The sequence below is a fragment of the Camellia sinensis genome, chromosome 7 (assembly GCF_055761805.1).
Source record: "Camellia sinensis isolate YWXY chromosome 7, ASM5576180v1, whole genome shotgun sequence".
Taxonomy (NCBI): domain Eukaryota; kingdom Viridiplantae; phylum Streptophyta; class Magnoliopsida; order Ericales; family Theaceae; genus Camellia; species Camellia sinensis.
In genome coordinates, this window is record NC_138967.1 from 140,098,605 (window position 1) to 140,120,110 (window position 21,506).

Genomic DNA, 21,506 nt, shown 5'->3' on the forward strand with positions numbered 1-21,506 from the left:
GATGAAGGCTTCATTACTTCAATTGGAACAATTCATCAAATGTGAGTTTCAAGCCCACTTTGCGAAGTGGCACATCATGTTTTAAAGCCGACTTGAGGGTGGCAAATCTGCACTTTAGCCTACTTGCGAGTAGCACTTTCAAACCCATTTTCAAAAACAAACATGATATGTTTTGTTCCAATTCTTGCGATTTAGTCCATACTTGTATGTTGTGTGCATCACGTAGTAAGTTAGATTAATAACCGGAATAAGAACACATATGTTTACAAAAACAACATATCATGCTTAGTAAAGGCCGATCCTTTGATCGGGTGAGCGGGAGTGCTCATTTCATGACCTTCCCCCCTCATGCCCAGGTTCCCAAGCCGAGGTAACTTTGGTGATGACGGACACGTGGCCTTTGGCACGAGTCAGGGTTTCCTAAATTTTCCAAAACAAAATATTTAGGCAGCGACTCTGTAATCTGGAAAAGCAGTCCAATTTTTGGATTATTTGATTGAAAATCAGTTTTTTGAAATGATTTGTCGGATTTGGACTCTTTGGTGATTTATCAGTCTTACATTGTACTTTGTGAGATTAGATTCAGAACCATGACAGGAGTCCGAACTGTAGTAGCTAAGAACCTAATCTGCGCCCTCTCCGAAATGGGGGGCGCACAGAGGAAACTTCGGGCAGTCTACAAGGGCTTATTGTCTTCCAAAAGGAGCACGAAAAGTCAAGCTATAACCCCTTCAATTGATCAAACAAATCATCTATACGAGGCATTGGGTACTTGTTCTTAACAGTTACCCGATTTAACTTCGAGTAATCAATACAAAGCAACACTCCATTTTTCTTTTTAACAAAGAGAGCTGATGCTCCCCAAGGTGAAGTACTAAGGCGAATAAAACTCTTATCTTAAAATTTCGAGAGTTGAATCTTCAACTCACTCAACTCAGCAAGTGCAAACCGACACGGTACCATAGAAACCGATGTCGTGCCAGGCACTAAATCAATAGAGATCTAGATCTCTCGGTGAGGTGGTAAACTAGTAAGATCCTCTGGGAAGACATCCAGGTATTTGCAAACTACCCTTGGAAACTCCACCCGGACTTCGTTACACTCACCACTCAAGAAGCTAGCAAGAAGGCCACTAAGCTCGCTTCGCCCACACGGATCATATACCGGTGATAAGATTCTATCTACCCGGTCCCCCAGGAAGTAGAAACAATCAACGCTCGAGTTACATACAGTAACCCTCTGATGGTAGCAATCTATAACAGCCCAGTATGACGATAACCAGTCCATACCCAAGCTGACATCAAAAATAGACATATCACGCAATACAAATGCAAAAGGTAATCGGCGACCGACAACCTCAATGTCACAACCCTGACACCTCTGTTTCAAGATAACCTCACTAGCAATAGGTGATTATACACAAATAGGAGATGCTAACTGTGCCTACTTCAACCCCAAAACCGATGTAAATGCTGACGGAATAAATGAATGGGATGCACTCGTATCAATTAACACATTAGCAACTAAACTGCAAAACAAGAAGGTACCTCCCACTGCAGAAGGTGTTGGTACTAGATTCGACACTGTAACAACATATACACGCTCCATAGGTCTCTACTCAACCTGTTCACCCCTCGAAGCATATGCCTGATGAACTGACTAAGAAAAGGAGGCTCCCTGATTGGCCCTCGAGGCCTGTGCTAACTATGCCGGCTGGTGGCTCTGTGTCTGCCTCGAACCAGATGTGCCACCCAACTGAGGGCAACACCTCTTCATGTGCCTCACCTGCCCACACTGATAACAAGTGAGCAGTTGGCCTCTCCCCTAACTCTAGCCTAGAGAACGAGCCGAAGACGATGCTGCTCGCTGCCCTCCTCCTCTCTGCAGGCAAGCTAGAGACTTGTGACCCAACTGACCACATTTGAAGCAAGTAAAATCTCCCTGACCACCCCTCCCAAAACCTGAACTCGAACTCGGCACTGGAAAAGTGGATCTCGACTGAGCTCCCTGGGACAACTAAGGGTTAGAACCGCTTTACCTTTTACTGTCCCCTTGACTATCTTTGCTGCTTTTGGAGCCTCCAATTCCCTTATCTTTTGCCTGCATGATAGTCTCAAGATGGGTAGCCGCCTCCACAAGGCGCCCATACTCCCTAATCATGGACCCGTCTACTCTGAACATGAGCCCGGTCCTCAACCGCTTCTCGAACTCCAGACAATGGCGCTCCTCAGTCAGCACAAGTTCCGGTGCAAACCTCAACAAACTAGTGAATGTGGATTCAAACTGAGCCACTAGTGTGTTCAATTGCACCAACTTAGAGAACTGGTCTCTCAACTTCTCCCTAACAGTGGGAGGCAAAAACTTGTCCTGGAAAGCGTCAACAAAAGCCTCCCAAGTCCCTCCAATGCATCTTCACGCATACTTCCACCATTGACCCATGTCTCCCTTCAGCTAGAAGGACGCCAAGGTCACTCTCAAACCCCCATATTCGATGTCGAGCATTTGAAACGTCTTCATCATCTGATCTAGCCACTTATCAGCTTTCAATAGCTCCTTGGGATCACCCAAAAACTCATCCGGATTCGACCGGAAAAACTCCATCTTTTGAAAAGATGGCTCTGCCTCAACGACTTTGTAGACACCCCATTTTTGACCGTCCTCAAGATTTGGACGTCACCGCTCGAACACTCGGTGATTATCCATGTTTGTGTTCGTTTGGAGTTCCCGGAGGTCTCGGCTCGCGCGCCCTGCCTCAGGATCTCCGAACTTGACCGTTTAGTGTCTGGTTTTGCACCAAACACTTGTGTTTTGCCTTGGAGGGGCAGGGAATGCCTTGTGAGACATCCCCACACACCACCGGCAGTGGCTAGAGGCCACCGGCTGGTTTTTTGCTGCCATCGGCACTAGTTGTTGCCGGTCGGCACATTTTATTGCCGGTCGGCATAGTTTGTTGCCGGTCGGCACTCTTTTTTGTCGAAATGACATTTTTGGGCAGCCGACCACTGTTCATCTACTTTATGGAGATATTTTGTGCCAGCTGTGATAGCTGGCACCAACTCTGCCTCCCTCCATACACGTGTATGGAGGGATCTCCCTCTAACCAAGCTTGTTGTATAAGCTTTGCAAGAGGGAGTCCTATAAGAGAGAGGCTTTCCTCTTTGATCTAGGTTAGAATTTTGGAACCAAAAACCAGAGCTTAGAGATATAGATACATCCTATCTCTATATCTTCCTCTCTCTCCTCCTTTGTGTGTGATTTTTGGCTCAAAAGTGTGTTTTTACCTTACTTTTGCACCATTACACACACTATTACACCTAGCTCTGAGATTGAGGGACTTGGGGGGTTGACTCTTGAGTTTTTGGACTGATTTTGAACAAAAGAAGAGGGCTGGACCATTTGTTCTTCAAAGGTTCTTCAAGGGTGAGCATCTTGCTTTATATTCCCCAAACTTGCAATAGTCTTTTACCTATCTTGCTTGTTGATTTAGCTTTTTTGTATAACATAAAAAAGGCTTATATTTTCATGCTTTAGAACTTTCATTAAGGTTGTTTTGTGTTTTGAGTGCAAGCTCACCCTATTAGGCCTTGTTTGGCCCCTTTTGTTGCCTCTTTGGTAAGGCCTTGTTTACTTCAGTGTTTTGATCTCTTCACCACTGAAAACCAGTGTATTTTTAGTGGTAAGGGAGATGGTTTGAAGTCTTGCATAGGGGAGGGACACCCCTCTCCCTTCATTGTTTTGTTTCCTTGAGTTTTGGCCCAAAAGCGTAACATGCATGCTTGCTTGTTCTTTTGCCTTATTTCAGAACTTTTTGGACATTTTTCGGTCATACGGGATCTCTGTTTTTGGCCGGATCTATGGCCCTTTGCATGCTTAGTATACTTGCTTCATACTCCCCCATTTGGACTAGAATCGTGTCTTGTGTTTGGACCTTAATTTTTGCATGTGTTGGCTTGGTTCCATGAAGATGTTAGCACTATTTTTCCATGCTTAAAGTCTGTTGGTTATCCATTTGGTCATGTTTGACATGTTTGATATGGTTGCTATGCATTTTGGCTTGTGAGCCCTCAAGTATATGAGTCACAAGCATGCCTTAGTTGGTCTACTTTAATGAGTTGAAGTTGTTTGCCATGTTATTTCAGTCCCCAAATCATGCTAGCATGCTTGCATTCATCGTTCCTTTTGTGCCTTGAGGGTGTGCCCTTTTATGCCTACATTCGAGCCTTGGTGCATATACCTCTTTGGGGGCCATCTTAGCTGCCATATTAGGAAGGTTTGGAGTCCTATTTTTCCTGGAAAAATTCTGTTTTTACTTGTCTTGATCATGCCATGAGTGGTCATGTTGGTGGGAGTAAAATGTCTCTTTTTGTGCCTTAACCTTAGGCCCTTTGGTTTGCTTGTTGGCATGAGCATTGGCCCACTTTTTGGACACCTTTTGCCACTGTTTTGAGGTGGGTGAAGTTCTGCCCCTTTACCATTTAAGGCCCTCTTGCATGCTTGTCTCATGTTTGTTGCATGATCGTTTCATTAATGTGTAGTCCCACGCTAACTTTATGGCAAATTGGTCCATGTTTGCATCACATTCGCACCTTGCATGCTTAGCATTGCATATTTGTCATGATAGTTCCATAACATTTGCCATGACTTGGATAATTGGTATCATGTTGCACTTGAACCATATTTACATAGCATGCATTGCATTGCTTGGTTTGGGGTGTCAAACCAAGTGTGAGTGTTAAGTGGTGTTCATACTACAAGTGATGAAACACGCCTTAACTCTCGGTCGCCGGGGCCTTTGACTTCGACATGATAAGGCTTTGGATCTCATTGTATGTTGCCTGCATCTTTACATTAAGTGGCAAATTTGATCCCTTGGGCTATCATACACCATTGATGGCTCGAGGATCGAGGGTCATGCTTCTTTGAGTTCAAAGCATGATAGGAACCATGACCATGCTCACATATGCCTGAAACCCCATGCCATGCACTCTCTGTTCTCTGTTTGCTGTCAAAACTGTCTTCTGCAGGAAGTTTCTGCCGACCGGTAGAATTCAGTGCCGACCAGCAATCTTTGAATGGCTGATAAATCAAAACAGTGCCGATGGAAATTCGGGACTGCCGGTGGAAATTCTGTTAAGCCGGTGGTACTCTGCAATATTCAAGGAACCTGTCCTGGGGTTTTGGCGATTTTCAGAAAGACAGGGCAGTGTAAACAGAGGTGGCAAAGATATGGTACGGGTCTTTCAGGCGAGCCGGTTCCCGAGCACGCATCATTCGCGCATCCCGAGGCAGAGGCTGCGGCCAACCTCTTCTTTCTTTTGCATCCTTTCTTTTAATTAATTAAAAATTTTGTAATAATTTTATTTGTTTATTATTTGGGACTGTAATATTTATTTGGACCCTCCGAGTGAGGGCAGTGATGTAATAAGTGTGGGTGAGTGTGTGTATATCTTCCAATCTCCATTTCTTTCTTCCCTTTTATTTACCTGCTTATGATGGTAGATTAGGGCATTTTTGAAATTAGCATACCTTATGCTATGCATGCGTGCATTCATGCATTTGTATTGCATGCATTAGGCTCGGTACATCATGCTAACTGCATTCGTATTTTCAAATTCCAAATTGAATACATGAATCAATTGGTTGCATCTCATATGCCATATTTAGGTTAACCGAGCCTATTCTAATTACATTTTTGCATGCGATGCATTAGTCATTTTAACATGAACTAGGACATGCATATTTGCTAACTAGTTTACTGTTTCGGCACGGAGTACAATGTAAGTAGTTATGCTTTAGCATCCCGCATGCGTGTGAGTGTTGCCATGAAAGTATGCCTGCCATGTGGCTAAGTGCTTATATGAGATAAAACTGTTTGGCTAGATAAGTTGTCGTTTGCTCTGTGGGGCTACAGGACTTCAATTAGAACTTCTACCAGAGCGACTCCGTATTCTTTGGTCTATGGAATGGAGGCCGTTCTACCCATCGAAATTGAAGTTCCGTCTTTACGGGTATTGGCCAAGTGTCAGATAGCTGAGGCAGATTGGCAGCAGAGCAGGTTCGAGGAACTCATGCTCTTTGACGAGAGAAGGCTGAAAGCACTGTATCACCTTCTGAGTTATCAGCGCAGAATTGCTCGGGCTTTTAACAAGAAGGTTAAGTCCAGAAATCTAAAGGAAGGGGATTTGGTACTCAAGGACAACCGAGCTCCCATCCACGACCTAAGGGGCAAGTTCAGACCCAATTGGACTGGTCCCTACATCATCAAAGCTATCTGGTCAGATGGAGCTGTGGTTCTGATGGACTTAGATGGCTTGGAATTCTCTCAACCGATCAACACGGACAAGTTGAAGAAATATTATCCTTGAGAGGCTCGCTAGGCTGAAAACCCGAAATGGCGACCTAGGCAAAAGTTAGAGCACAAAAAATTAGAAAATATAAAAACTGAGCTCGCAAGGCTGAAAACCCGCAAGGGCGGCCTTGGCAAAAGTTAGAGCGCAAAAGGAGAGTGAAAATACTCGAGTGAACCTAAACCGGAACTACGTGAGGCTTGATTCCCATGTTTGGGATACGTAGGCAGCTTCATCCTGAAGTTCAGCTATAACACTTCCCCGATCAACTTTGTCCATTTGATCATCTCAGTCATCTTTGTCCATTAGCATCCGTTGGAATCTCCAGTGCGGTGCCACTCAGACTAGGGGCAACTTTCCGTTGCTGTGCAGTGCTGCGGCGCTCTTCAGACTAGGGTCAACTTTCCAGTTGTAGGGATCTGGGGTTGTGTATCTCAGTGACAGATCTCAGGCGTGTCCAGTTCTGATCCATATCGAAAATATCTTTGAGAAGTTTTAATAAAAGCTGACTTTGTTCAAATAATCTTTTTACAACTTTGACCATTTTTGGACCAAAGCGGAAAATTTTCAGTACCACAACCTTCAATTTCATTGATTTCAAAACAGAGTTCTCCTGCTCTTGTATACAATCGAAGTTGCTTTTTATTACATTCATAAAGAAAACTTGAAAGTACTAATAAAGCAATAAATCTGGGGCATAGTCAAATCACGTGCTCCTGCGCCCCCTCCCAGAGCTGTCCGAAGCCTCTGATGCCAAGCTGGGCCCAATTTGTGCTTCTTCGTTGAGCCAATCCACGCACTCGTCAGACAAAGTGCAACTGAAAGTAGGAGCGGGGGCCAGGAGTTCTCTCATCCTCCATGCGGTGGCCTGCTAAGCAAGCTGTGCGCCTCGGGCTGGGAATGCAGCAGGATACTCTATCCCCTCTGGCGGGCAGGTCTGATCATGGCCAAATTGGCGTCGAATCTGAAATGGGAAGTAGAATACACAGTGAGTGAGACCAACCAATTGAATCCCAGTCTGCCTGGGCATATTGTAACTCATTGCCGGAAGGTTCAGCCAAGGGCACCGCCAAGCAATACGGTCTGCGGAGAAGCAACACATCCAAGCGAACCACCATCCCTCATCCAAGGCTTTGACTAGACGGTGCCGGAAGAAGTAGCCGCGAGCTGAATATGCTGGGCAAGAGTCCACAACCTGTAACTTGTCCATCAACCATACCTGGGGAGGGATTCAAAAATGAGAGAGTAAAAAATAGAGAGATGTACGAGGAGAGAAAAGTGAGAATGAGGTTTTGTGAGAAAAGACCGAGCTTGAGGGTCGAGTGATGTGAGCAATACATAAATGCGAGGTTGGGTGGGAAACATTACCTGTAGTAGTAGTGGACTCCCTGCTAATCTAGTCGTCTCATGACGATAAAAGGCGTCTAAGCCCATTAACGTCTCAGCCAGAGTCATCCCGATGCAGCTCTTGCCCTCCTTCAAGCCTTGGGCAACCTCAATCAACCGGACACTAGCCCCTCCAGAGCCTGAGACGAATAGAAAATGGGACAGCATGCACAAGCAGAGGGCATGTCGCCGGAAGCCTTGCCAGTGATGGTTGTTGCGATCACCAGCATCAGAAAATCGATTGGCCAAACTCGGAATGTCCAGCATCCCGTCACAAATCAGAGACCGAGCATCGTACATGCTGAATCCACACATTCGCCCTAGGGATTGGGCATGGCCAAAATTAAGTTGGGGCAGGAGCTCCTCGTCGCGCTCGGACTCCATTAAGGCTCGGAAGTCTTCAAAGGTAGGACATATCTCTTGCCCGGCGAAGCTAAAGACATGTGTCACCGGATTCCAAAACCTTGCCGCGGCATGAAGAAACGGGAGGTGCAATGGGGTACGACCCAGAGTGAATAGTGCATTTATGCCAAAACCCCGGAAATTCACTTTTTCTGAGCCATCCAAGCGAGCAATCCAAGCTGTGAGATTTTGAGCAAGAAACTCTTCCATTGGAGCAAATCAGTGTGAAAATGAGAAAAACTATGAAGCTGGGATCTTTTGTAGGAGATAAGTTTGAGTGGGGGATAGGTGTCAACATTCTGGTGGTCCCCTCATTAAGTGCCGGCCGGCCAAAAAAAATCTGCCGACCGGCCATCTAATTTTGCCGACCAAACAGATCCTTGGCCGATGGCCATTCCACGCGGCCGGTAGTCTCTACACCAAGCCGGTGGGCTTCCTTCTGGTTTCCTAAGTTGTTTATGCTAGGAATTGGGGAACTTCACCACCTCCAACCCCTCCCCGACGATCGGTTCTTGCGGGGGCACGCCTGTCCGTTTGACAAATTATTGTACATTTGCTTATCGAGTTGTATTTCGCCCTCTTTGAGCTCTTGATTTGTTTATCGAGTTGTACTTACACTTGTTTGGTTGCATCATGTCTTTGTTTTGCTTATCGAGTTGTAACTCGGTTCACTACCTGATTATTACGATGGCAAATTTCCAAAATGAGTTCAATTTCGTTCACATTGTGGTGTGATACCTTGCGATGCGATGCATAGGAAGTTTGCAAATACAACATCTTTCGAATAAAATGGATTGTTTCATTCCCATCACGTGTTTTGCAAAGTGTGTAATTTTGAGAAAAAATAAAAAACCTGCCCGAGGCAGTGCAATGTGCTTAAACTACTAGTAAAAAGGAAAATAAAACGTAGAATGACAGGGTAGCCAAGTGTCGGAATAGATACCAGCAAAACTCCCCTTGCGGTTAACGCACCTTCCGCACCTCTGTTCGGGTCAACCACGTCGTTGGACGCCCTCACAATACGAGAAAGCACACCTTTGAAACGTGAACCTTCGAGTTGACCTCAGGCCACAACTTCTGCGAGCAATGCTCAATGAGTGCGAAGAATGTCCCGCCCCATATCCTTTTCATGCTTTGTGAACTCCACAAATTGTTTCAATTATGCTATGTAATAGTACATCCTTTCTTTACCTGCGTAGACCGCATGTTAATTACATTACCTGCGTAGACCGCATGTTTGTAATCAATTTCTTTACTTGCGTAGACCGCATGTTAATTACATTACCTGCGTAGACCGCATGTTTGTAATCAATTTCTTTACTTGCGTAGACCGCATGTTAATTACATTACCTGCGTAGACCGCATGTTTGTAATCAATTTCTTTACTTGCGTAGACCGCATTTTAATTACATTACCTGCGTAGACCGCATGTTTTGATTGCGTAGACCGCATATTTAATTTCAATACCTGCGTAGACCGCATGTTTTGATTACGTAGACCGCATATTAATTTCATTACCTGCATAGACCGCATGCTTTGATTGCGTAGACCGCATATTTAATTTCAATACCTGCGTAGACCGCATGTTTTGATTGCGTAGACCGCATATTTAATTTCAATACCTGCGTAGACCGCATGTTTTGATTGCGTAGACCGCATATTAATTTCAATACCCGCGTAGACCGCATGTTTCAATTGCGTAGACCGCATATTTAATTTCATTACCTGCGTAGACCGCATGTTTTGCTTGCGTAGACCGCATACTTGTTAATTTCATTACCTGCGTAGACCGCATGCTTATGATCAATTTCGTTGCCTACGTAGACCGCGTGCTCCACTTACATCTCAGTATTCTCACAGCGTTGTTATGCTCCCCACTCGCTTTGCGATGTCACGCATTTCGAGTACACTATTATGCATATTGTTAGCAATATTGTACCTGTTGAGTTTGTTTTCTTTGTAGGCACGATATTGTATGTACGGTTCATCTGAGGCTGGTGCAACCAGACGAGCCGCACAGGTATTATATCCTCCGAGTGAGACGTATTGAGAATTGCATAATTCTCTTACATCCTTTCTGCATTGTAGCGTAGTTCGGTGTATGCTAGCTTAAAATTGTCGCATGTGTGCTTCGTTACAGCTTTCTTTGCATGATCATAAGTTATATCCGGCTCTGTGCATTGTCTTGCATTTTGCCCCTGCCTTCGGGCGCATATCTTGTTTGTCTTGCATGTTTGTCTGAGTCTTCGGCCTTGTCAAAAATGGGTCGTCTCTGGACTTTGACATTCACTCCCGTCATTGTTTTGACTTTCGAGTTCTGTCAAAGAGGGGCAACTGTAGACACCCCATTTTTGACCGTCCTCAAGATTTGGACGTCACCGCTCGAACACTCGGTGATTATCCATGTTTGTGTTCGTTTGGAGTTCCCGGAGGTCTCGGCTCGCGCGCCCTGCCTCAGGATCTCCGAACTTGACCGTTTAGTGTCTGGTTTTGCACCAAACACTTGTGTTTTGCCTTGGAGGGGCAGGGAATGCCTTGTGAGACATCCCCACACACCACCGGCAGTGGCTAGAGGCCACCGGCTGGTTTTTTGCTGCCATCGGCACTATTTGTTGCGGGTCGGCACATTTTATTGCCGGTCGGCATAGTTTGTTGCCGGTCGGCACTCTTTTTTGTCGAAATGACATTTTTGGGCAGCCGACCACTGTTCATCTACTTTATGGAGATATTTTGTGCCAGCTGTGATAGCTGGCACCAACTCTGCCTCCCTCCATACACGTGTATGGAGGGATCTCCCTCTAACCAAGCTTGTTGTATAAGCTTTGCAAGAGGGAGTCCTATAAGAGAGAGGCTTTCCTCTTTGATCTAGGTTAGAATTTTGGAACCAAAAACCAGAGCTTAGAGATATAGATACATCCTATCTCTATATCTCCCTCTCTCTCCTCCTTTGTGTGTGATTTTTGGCTCAAAAGTGTGTTTTTACCTTACTTTTGCACCATTACACACACTATTACACCTAGCTCCGAGATTGAGGGACTTGGGGGGTTGATTCTTGAGTTTTTGGACTGATTTTGATCAAAAGAAGAGGGCTGGACCATTTGTTCTTCAAAGGTTCTTCAAGGGTGAGCATCTTGCTTTATATTCCCCAAACTTGCAATAGTCTTTTACCTATCTTGCTTGTTGATTTAGCTTTTGTGTATAACATAAAAAAGGCTTATATTTTCATGCTTTAGAACTTCCATTAAGGTTGTTTTGTGTTTTGAGTGCAAACTCACCCTATTAGGCCTTGTTTGGACCCTTTTGTTGCCTCTTTGGTAAGGCCTTGTTTACTTCAGTGTTTTGATCTCTTCACCACTGAAAACCAGTGTATTTTTAGTGGTAAGGGAGATGGTTTGAAGTCTTGCATAGGGGAGGGACACCCCTCTCCCTTCATTGTTTTGTTTCCTTGAGTTTTGGCCCAAAAGGGTAACATGCATGCTTGCTTGTTCTTTTGCCTTATTTCAGAACGTTTTGGACATTTTTCGGTCATATGGGATCTCTGTTTTTGGCCAGATCTATGGCCCTTTGCATGCTTAGTATACTTGCTTCATACTCCCCCATTTGGACTAGAATCGTGTCTTGTGTTTGGACCTTAATTTTTGCATGTGTTGGCTTGGTTCCATGAAGATGTTAGCACTATTTTTCCATGCTTAAAGTCTGTTGGTTATCCATTTGGTCATGTTTAACATGTTTGATATGGTTGCTATGCATTTTGGCTTGTGAGCCCTCAAGTATATGAGTCACAAGCATGCCTTAGTTGGTCTACTTTAATGAGTTGAAGTTGTTTTCCATGTTATTTCAGTCCCCAAATCATGCTAGCATGCTTGCATTCATCGTTCCTTTTGTGCCTTGAGGGTGTGCCCTTTTATGCCTACATTCGAGCCTTGGTGCATATACCTCTTTGGGGGCCATCTTAGCTACCATTTTAGGAGGGTTTGGAATCCTATTTTGCCTGGAAAAGTTCTGTTTTTACTTGTCTTGATCATGCCATGAGTGGTCATGTTGGTGGGAGTAAAATGTCTCTTTTTGTGCCTTAACCTTAGGCCCTTTGGTTTGCTTGTTGGTATGAGCATTGGTCCACTTTTTGGACACCTTTTGCCACTGTTTTGAGGTGGGTGAAGTTCTGCCCCTTTACCATTTAAGGCCCTCTTGCATGCTTGTCTCATGTTTGTTGCATGATCGTTTCATTAATGTGTAGTCCCATGCTAACTTTATGGCAAATTGGTCCATGTTTGCATCACATTCGCACCTTGCATGCTTAGCATTGCATATTTGTCATGATAGTTCCATAACATTTGCCATGACTTGGATAATTGGTATCATGTTGCACTTGAACCATATTTACATAGCATGCATTGCATTGCTTGGTTTGGGATCTCAAACCAAGTGTGAGTGTTAAGGGGTGTTCATACTACAAGTGATGAAACACGCCTTAACTCTCGGTCGCCGGGGCCTTTGACTTCGACATGATAAGGCTTTGGATCTCATTTGTATGTTGCATGCATCTTTACATTAAGTGGCAAATTTGATCCCTTGGGCTATCATACACCATTGATGGCTCGAGGATCGAGGGTCATGCTTCTTTGAGTTCAAAGCATGATAGGAAGCATGACCATGCTCACATATGCCTGAAACCCCATGCCATGCACTGTCTGTTCTCTGTTTGCTGTCAAAACTGTCTTCTGCAGGAAGTTTCTGCCGACCGGCAGAATTCAGTGCCGACCGGCAATCTTTGAATGGCCAATAAATCAAAACAGTGCCGATGGAAATTCTGGACTGCCGGTGGAAATTCTGTTAAGCCGGTGGTACTCTGCAATATTCAAGGAACCTGTCCTGGGGTTTTGGCGATTTTCAGAAAGACAGGGCAGTGTAAACAGAGGTGGCAAAGATATGGTACGGGTCTTTCAGGCGAGCCGGTTCCCGAGCACGCATCATTCGCGCATCCCGAGGCAGAGGCTGCGGCCAACCTCTTCTTTCTTTTGCATCCTTTCTTTTAATTAATTAGAAATTTTGTAATAATTTTATTTGTTTATTATTTGGGACTGTAATATTTATTTGGACCCTCCGAGTGAGGGCAATGATGTAATAAGTGTGGGTGAGTGTGTGTATGTCTTCCAATCTCCATTTCTTTCTTCCCTTTTATTTACCTGCTTATGATGGTAGATTAGGGCATTTTTGAAATTAGCATACCTTATGCTATGCATGCGTGCATTCATGCATTTGTATTGCATGCATTAGGCTCGGTACATCATGCTAACTGCATTCGTATCTTCAAATTCCAAATTGAATACATGAATCAATTGGTTGCATCTCATATGCCATATTTAGGTTAACCGAGCCTATTCTAATTACATTTTTGCATGCGATGCATTAGTCATTTTAACATGAACTAGGACATGCATATTTGCTAACTAGTTTACTGTTTCGGCACGGAGTACAATGTAAGTAGTTATGCTTTAGCATCCCGCATGCGTGTGAGTGTTGCCATGACAGTATGCCTGCCATGTGGCTAAGTGCTTATATGAGATAAAACTGTTTGAATGCCTGTGGGTGAAGGGTGGATTGTTTGAATTGGAAAAACTCATTAAAATCCGTGTTTTAGCCTACTTGCGAGTAGCAAATTCCAAAACGCTTTCCAAAACAAACGGATATGCAATGTTTATTTCCAAATTAGGCAATCTAGTCTATACTTGTTTGCCGTGCGCATAACATAGTAATTCTAGGATAATAATTGGAATAAGAACACATAAAGTTTTCAAAAACGGATATCATAATTAGTAGAGGCCGGTCTTCGAACCGGGCGAGAGGGGGTGGTCGTAGCTGACCTTCCCCAATCGTACCCTAGCTCCCGAGGCGAGACAACTCCGGTGATGACGGACATGTGGCCTTCGGCACTGAGTCAGGGTTTCCTAAATTCCCCCAAAATAAAATATTTAGGTGGCGACTCTGTATCTGGCAAAGCAGTCCATGTTTGGCATTTCTCTTTTCAAAACATCTGTTTTCTCAAAACAATTTTCCAGATTTGGACTCTTTGGTTCAAGATTAAGAAACGTGACAACTTGAGAGTCCGAGCTGTAGTAACCCCAAATGGACGGAATGGGACTCACCCTCCCAGGGCGTTCGGGGGAAGTCTACAAACTTGGGCCTAGACTTGATTCTCAACCTTGAGAATGTCCATAGATTCCCGCAAAGCTCCGACCATTTCGTGGTCTAAGGCTCCTATGGCCTGTTGACCAACCGGTTTAGCCACATTGGCCTGACCAACCCCTTGTTCCTGTGCTGGAATATCATCCGGTAGAGGCATCTCATGCCTTCTAGGCCTACAATGCCTACCACCACCACGTCCACATCCTAACATCCTAATAAAGGTAACAAGAGGTATTAGCACATTTATAAATGTGTAGAAGCTAACTCACTCATGTCCTAATGCGATGGACAACAGTAAATCACTTCATATAAGCACATAATCACATAAACACATACGAATTTCCTTCCTAGATAATGACCGTCTCGCGACGTTGCTAGAGTTCCAATTAGAAACAATAGTGATCTAGTGCTCTTCTAATAGGACTTCTAGAAACTTGTAGACCTAATCAATATCTTAGGAAGTAAATACCATATCCATATAATCATACAATACATTAAGCATGTTATCACATAAGCATACAATACATACTAACATCTCAATCAATCGAGACAAACCCATTATGGTATAAACCACTTCCTGCGTACCCAAAGTATTCATACCCAGTACGCTCTTATACCAAGTTGTAACGCCCCCAAATTATTACAATAAATCCAATCCTTAAAGCAGAAGAAGAATAGAAATAATACGCTTTCATTCATCAGAGTTCGTTTACAAAAGTTAACATATGCGATATACATTTACAAATGTTCATCCTGAATCTACAACATGTGTTGTAATGTTAAGAGAATTAAAACTAAACATATAGTCATCTACCTTATAGGCTTACATCTTTCCAAGTCATTGCTAGGTTACACAAAAGTGAGCCTAGCTCAATATAATTTAAGCCCTTGTCTATACAAAAGAATATAACAAAATAAAGAAGCTCTTGCTCCCAAAAGTCCCTCCAAGCTATTGCCATGGCGGAGGCATGTCATCAACACCAGAAAATGGTTTTCCCAAATAGGGTAAGTCAAAGCCCAATAGGAACAATGCGCATATAAGATATAAGTACAATGCGCATATACAATGCTGGTAACAAAATATCCACATTTTTTTATAACCGTAAAACACCAAAGTTCATATTTCAAATCATTTTCCTTCAATTCATTTCAAGTTCATTTATTCTTCTCAATTCATAATCAATTTCATTATCTTTCAACAACCTAACTGAGACTACAACTCAGTGGTCCTCTAATCAACACAATTACCACACAAACACTTCAATCTACCATTTTACGAAAATTTCGTCCACGAGATCAGCACCCATGTATACACACGATTTTGGGACTTTCACCCTGGACACTCTGGCCAACTTAATCTCAATGGGGTCCATCCCCTATCTCCTCCCAAACAATGGAGCACATCCCTTTTCTCCTCCCAAACATCATACATATACAATGTATTTAAAAACATAGTCATAGTCAATGACAACCAACATTAGATTAGTTTCAATTTACCTAATCCTCATGCATTTTCTACAACAATCACAGCTATCCTCCATCGATAGCCCAACACATATATTTCTAAACAGATATACAATCTTTTCAATAGATAAATTATTTAAATTTTCATAGGTGAGAGACAACACGTGTCCAACTCCACCATTTACATTAACAATCATCCAATTGCACATTATCATTATCAATTTTAGTTATCAGTACAAAATAACAATTTGACCCATTTAGGGCAAAACTCCATTTTTCCGTATATCAACCCAAGTGTCAAAATTAAGTATTTTGACACAATATAACCTCATATTCAAACTCCATACCCATTTATTTCACATTCACCAAAAACCCCTCTTTTTATTTAACACCCAAACCCTAGGTTTGTTGAAAATACTGCCAAATCCCACCATTGTTACAGAAAGACAAATAACTAGCTAAAAACCATATGAAAGTGTAGAAAATCCCTACCTCAAAGAGAGAAAATGAGCCAAGCAAGAGTGAAAGTTCAAAGATGCCCAAATCCAACTCTATTCGGATCAAAATGGAGATCTTAAGATGGTCTACCTTTTTATCAAAGGGATTAGGGTGAAGAAATCACTAGAACTAGGTGCAAATGTAGAGAGTGTTTTAGAGAGAGAGGGTCTCAACTTTAGGTTTTAGGGAGAAAAGATCTAAAAAAGTGATATAAAAAGTCAATTTCACGATCTGATGTACACACAGTCCGCTTGAGCGCAAGAGTTGATGTTCGAGCACAAGAGTTGACACTCGAGCGTCAGACATAATCAGTTGTTCCGCTCGAGTGCAAGAAAGGCTGCTCGAGCGCCAAGACACAATGAACAAGATGCTCACTGCTTGATCGCAAGAAGTGACGTTCGAGCATAGAAAACACACATCCAGTAGTTATACAGACAACAGACCAACGCTCGAACGCAAGAAAGGCCACTCGTGCTCCCACCCGCTCAAGTGTAGGAAACGTCGCTCGAGTACAGAAATCACTCTCCCAGTAGTTTTATAGACCTGCAAAAGTATTAAGAGTTTGTAAAGCCCGCTCGAGCGCAGGAAGTGCTGCTTGAGCAAAGGACCAAAATTCTGGGCAACACAAGGTTTGAAAAACAAGCAACCAACTTGCCCAAACGCAACCACAACAACCCAAAAGTAAATTTCAAAGAGATACAAGGGAAAAAATATGTAAACAAAAATATGAAGGAATTAAACCCGAGTCTGGGATACCATAAGAATCAAGGTCAAAACCGAGATCGCTATACTTCATCTACCTCTATCATGTTTACTAATCCTTCCATAGATCTCTTCTCTAATGGGTTTGATGCAGGTTTCTCATTTGTAGAGACGCCTTTGCTGACCCCTGATCCTGTCTAGACTGCTCTCCCCGATGGTCCACTGCCCCCTACAGCTCTTCTCACCAGTCGTCCACATCAGGTAACTCAACCACCTGTTCATCTTCATGATTATATTGTCGGGTCTACAGTCTTTTCTACTTCTAAACCTACATCCTATTGTGAGGCTTGAACTAATCCTCTTTGGAAACAAGCTATGACTGATGAACCACCAGCTTTAGACAAAACAAATACCTGGGATATTATTGATCTTCCTTCTGGAAAGACTGGGATTAGTTGCAAATGGGTATACAAAATCAAGACACATTCTGATGGCTATATTGAGCACTACAAAGCCCGTCTTATTGCAAAGGACTTCACCCAGGAATATGACATTGATTATAAGGAGACTTTCGCTCTGGTTGCTCGACTTACCTCTATCTGTAGCTTAATTGTTGTTGTCATCGCTCGCCACTGGGATCTCTTTTAGATGGATGTAAAAAATATCTTCCTTAATGGTGATTTTCCTCTTGGGTCTGCTTATCTGGCTCAGAAGGTTTGCAAACTGTAGCGTGCTCTCTATGGTCTCAAACAAGCCCCATGAGCTTGGTTTTCTAAATTCAGTTCCACCATCCATGACTTCGCCTTCACCTCCAGCTCATGACTTCGACTTCACCTCCTCATGGCACCACTCTTGTTCTTCTTTATGTGGATGATATGATTATCACTAGTGATGATGTGGCTGGTATTCTTAGTCTCAAGAAATTTCTCAATCTTCAGTTTGAGATGAAGGACCTTGGTACTCTCAATTTTTTCTTAGGGCTTGAAATTTCTCATGATCCCACAGGTTGTTATTTGTCATAAGCCAAATATGCTTCCGATCTTCTGGCATGTGTTGATCTTACCGATTGCAAGACTACCTCTACTCTCATTGATCCTCAGACTCGTCTCACTCCTCTAGATTAGGATCTTCTCTCTGATGCTACTCTTTATCGCCAGTTGGCAGGTAGTCTTGTCTATCTCACTATGACTTGTCCTGACATTACCTTTACTGTCGATCTTGTTAGTCAGTACATGTTGGCTCCCCGCACCGCGCATTATACTGCTCTACTTCACATACTTCGCTACCTCAAAGGCACTATGTTCAATGGACTCCACTACTCTACTCACTCTTCTCTCGAGCTTCGTGCATTTTTTGATGTTGATTGGGTTGGGGATCCTATTGATCGATGCTCCACCCCACATTTCTACTTCTTCTCAGTGGATTATCTTCTTACTTGGCGCAGCAAGAAACAGTCCCTCACTTCTTGCTCTAGTACTGAAGCTGAATACTACTGACACTACTCAGGAACTTTTGTGGCTTCACTAGATCCTTGCTAATATGGGTGTTTCTTCCCCTGGTGTTACCTTTCTCTATTTTGACAGTTAGAGTGCCATTCAGATTGCTCACAATGATGTCTTCCATGATCACACCAAACATATTGAGATTGATTTTCATTTCATTTGATAGCATGTTACAAGTGGCACTGTTTATCTTCTCCATATTTCCTTTGCTGATCAACCTACTGATATTTTCACCAAGGATCATCCTCGTCGTTGTTTCGGTGATCTAGTTTCCAAAGTCAAGTTGGTTGATGCTTACCCACCTTGAGTTTGAGGGGGGCTGTTAATGTATATTATATTATACTTATCTATCTTTATCTCCTTGTATCTCTATCGCCTTCTATACTTATCTAGGTTTCTTTTCAGCTTATAAATACAGGCTTCTCCTATTGTATGAACTATTCAATTCAATAATAGAGATACACAATTTTCCCTTTCTTTTAACCATTCTAACAAGTAGGTATATGTATTGCATGTCTTGACATCATGTTTATCATTGTAGTAAACAAATAAAATTTTTTGAAATTTATTTTCCATATCAATGTAATAAAAGGAGAATAATTATTAAGGAATTTGATATATTACTATAAAGTGATACGTAGCTCTAAAATAGTAGCTCTAATGGGAGCTCTAATGAGGTGGAAGAGAGAAAGTAAAGATAGAGATAGGAGTATGGGCCCCCACTTCACAAGGGCATTCTCCACATCATTACAACTGCATTAGAGCTCTCAAATTAGAGCTCCCAAACGTTATTGATCACTATAATAATGAAAGATCCAACAACTATAACTAAAATGAAATGGCCAATGATTTCATGACACATGTGATTTTATATTTTTTTAATTCAAAAATAAATAAAAAATGAGGTTAAGAGTTCTGATTTTATAAACTTAAGAACGTTTCTGCTTATATTTGTAGACACCCCATTTTTGACCGACCTCAAGACTTTGACGTCATCGTTTTTGCACTTGATGATTGTGCTTGTTTGTGCTCGTTTTGAGTGCCTGAAGTTCTCGGCGGAACGCCGTGTCTTTGAGCCTCTAAACCCTCCTTGTTTTGTGCTTGTTTTTGGACCAAACCTTGGTGCCTCTTACTTGGAGGGGGGAAGGGTCTTGTCGGCCACTTTTTGGCCTTGTCGGCCACTTTTCCCCCTTGTCGGCCACTTGAAGTGGTCGGTCGGCTAGGGGAGGTGGTCGGTGGCCAATGGCCATTTTTCTCCTTTTTCAGATATTTTCTTAGCCAGCCATGCCAGCTGTTGTTCACTGAATGGTATCTTTATACACGTGTACAGAGGGATGAATGCAAGCCTTTGGCTTGGATTTCTATATAAGGGGAGGTCTCTCCCCCATTTGAGGGGTTGGAGATTTTTGTGAGCAAATTTTTTCTCTCTCTCTCTCTCTCTCTATATATATATATATATATATTTTGTGCTTGAAAGTGAGAATTCTCTACACATTTGCACTAAGACCCTTAACCAAACATCTTCATCTTGGAGTTGAGGTTCTTTGAGGCTTATTTGGAGCTCCTAAGGGTGGTTTGAGCTCAGAATTGAACCTAGTTTTGTGCTGTGCTTCAAGAGGTGAAGGCTTACCTTGTAGGCTTTGTTTTAGTTGCTTGTTTTGCCACCTTTTTACACTACTTTTGGCCTGGTTTTCAACTATAAAAAAACTCTGATTTTTGTGTCTTAACATGTTGGTTTGAGCTCCTTTTGTGCTAAGGGATAGTCCACCCTTCTTGTTGCCTAATTGTGAAGCCTCTTGCATCATCTTTTAGCATATTCAAACCAAACCTTTTGGCCCTTTAAACCACTAAAATTCAGAGTTATTTTAGTGGTAAAAAGTGTGTTTTGAAGTCCAAAATAGAAGGGGGTAGCCTCCCCTCTTTATGTGTTGTTTGCAAGTGTAGATGGCCTAACTTGTGAGCATGCTTTTCTACCTTTTTGTGACTTAATCTCAACATGTTTTAGCTACTGATTTTGCATGATTTAACTCTGTTTTGAGTTGTCTTGGTCATATGAGCCTTGTCTTGCATGGTTGTAGTGTAAATGCCTCCACTAGCTTAGTGTTTTAGGCTTCTAAACATGTTTTGCTTAAGATGATTGCATGTTGTAGTGTCATCTTACATGTAATTTCAATGTTTATAGCTCTGTCACATGCTCATTTGCTTCACTCTTTCATTGCTTTTGAGAGTTGTGTTTGAGTCTTGTTTGTAGCTTAACATGTGAGCATGTTTTTCTAGCCTTTTATGCTTCAATCTCAGCATGTTGTAGCTATTATTTTGGCATGTTTTAACTCTGTCCAGAGATGGTTTGGTCAGTTGAGCTTCATATTGCATAGCTATAGCGCAGTGTTCTTCACTAGTTTAGTGTTTTTTGCTTTCAAACATGTTGTGCATGGGTTGCTTGCATGTTGTGGTATCATTTGTCATGCCATTTCAGCACTGAAATATCTGCAACCTTCTTCCATTCTTCACTGTTTGCTTTGCTTTGAAAGTGGCTTTGAGCCTCTTGTTAGCTGTGGAATTGAGGCTCTCATGCCTAATGGTTTAACTCCTTCGGGAGTTCATTACCAATAGCATGAGGCCTCTTTCATGCTTAAGGTACTTGTGGCTTGAGCCCTCTTTCCAATTAGAGGACTTTCACTATGGATTTAATCGGTTAAAGGACCAATCGGTAATGTAAAATGCGTAAACAAAACATAGCAAGTAAAACTTGAGCAAGTTAAGCATGTGGTGTTGCATTGCATGTGTTCGGATCGGACATTAATCCAAACACAAGAAATGTGGGACGTTTCATACTTGAAGTGATGAAACGTGTCACATTTCTTGGTTGCCGTCACCCATGATCAAGCATGATAGGGTGGTGGTCCTTTGGCCATCATGCATTGAAAATGCTTGATTGGTGGCTTGAGAGCCAAGTGCCATACTCCTTTGTGCTTGAGAAATAATAAGGAGGGTGGTAGTACACACATTCCTTGAAATA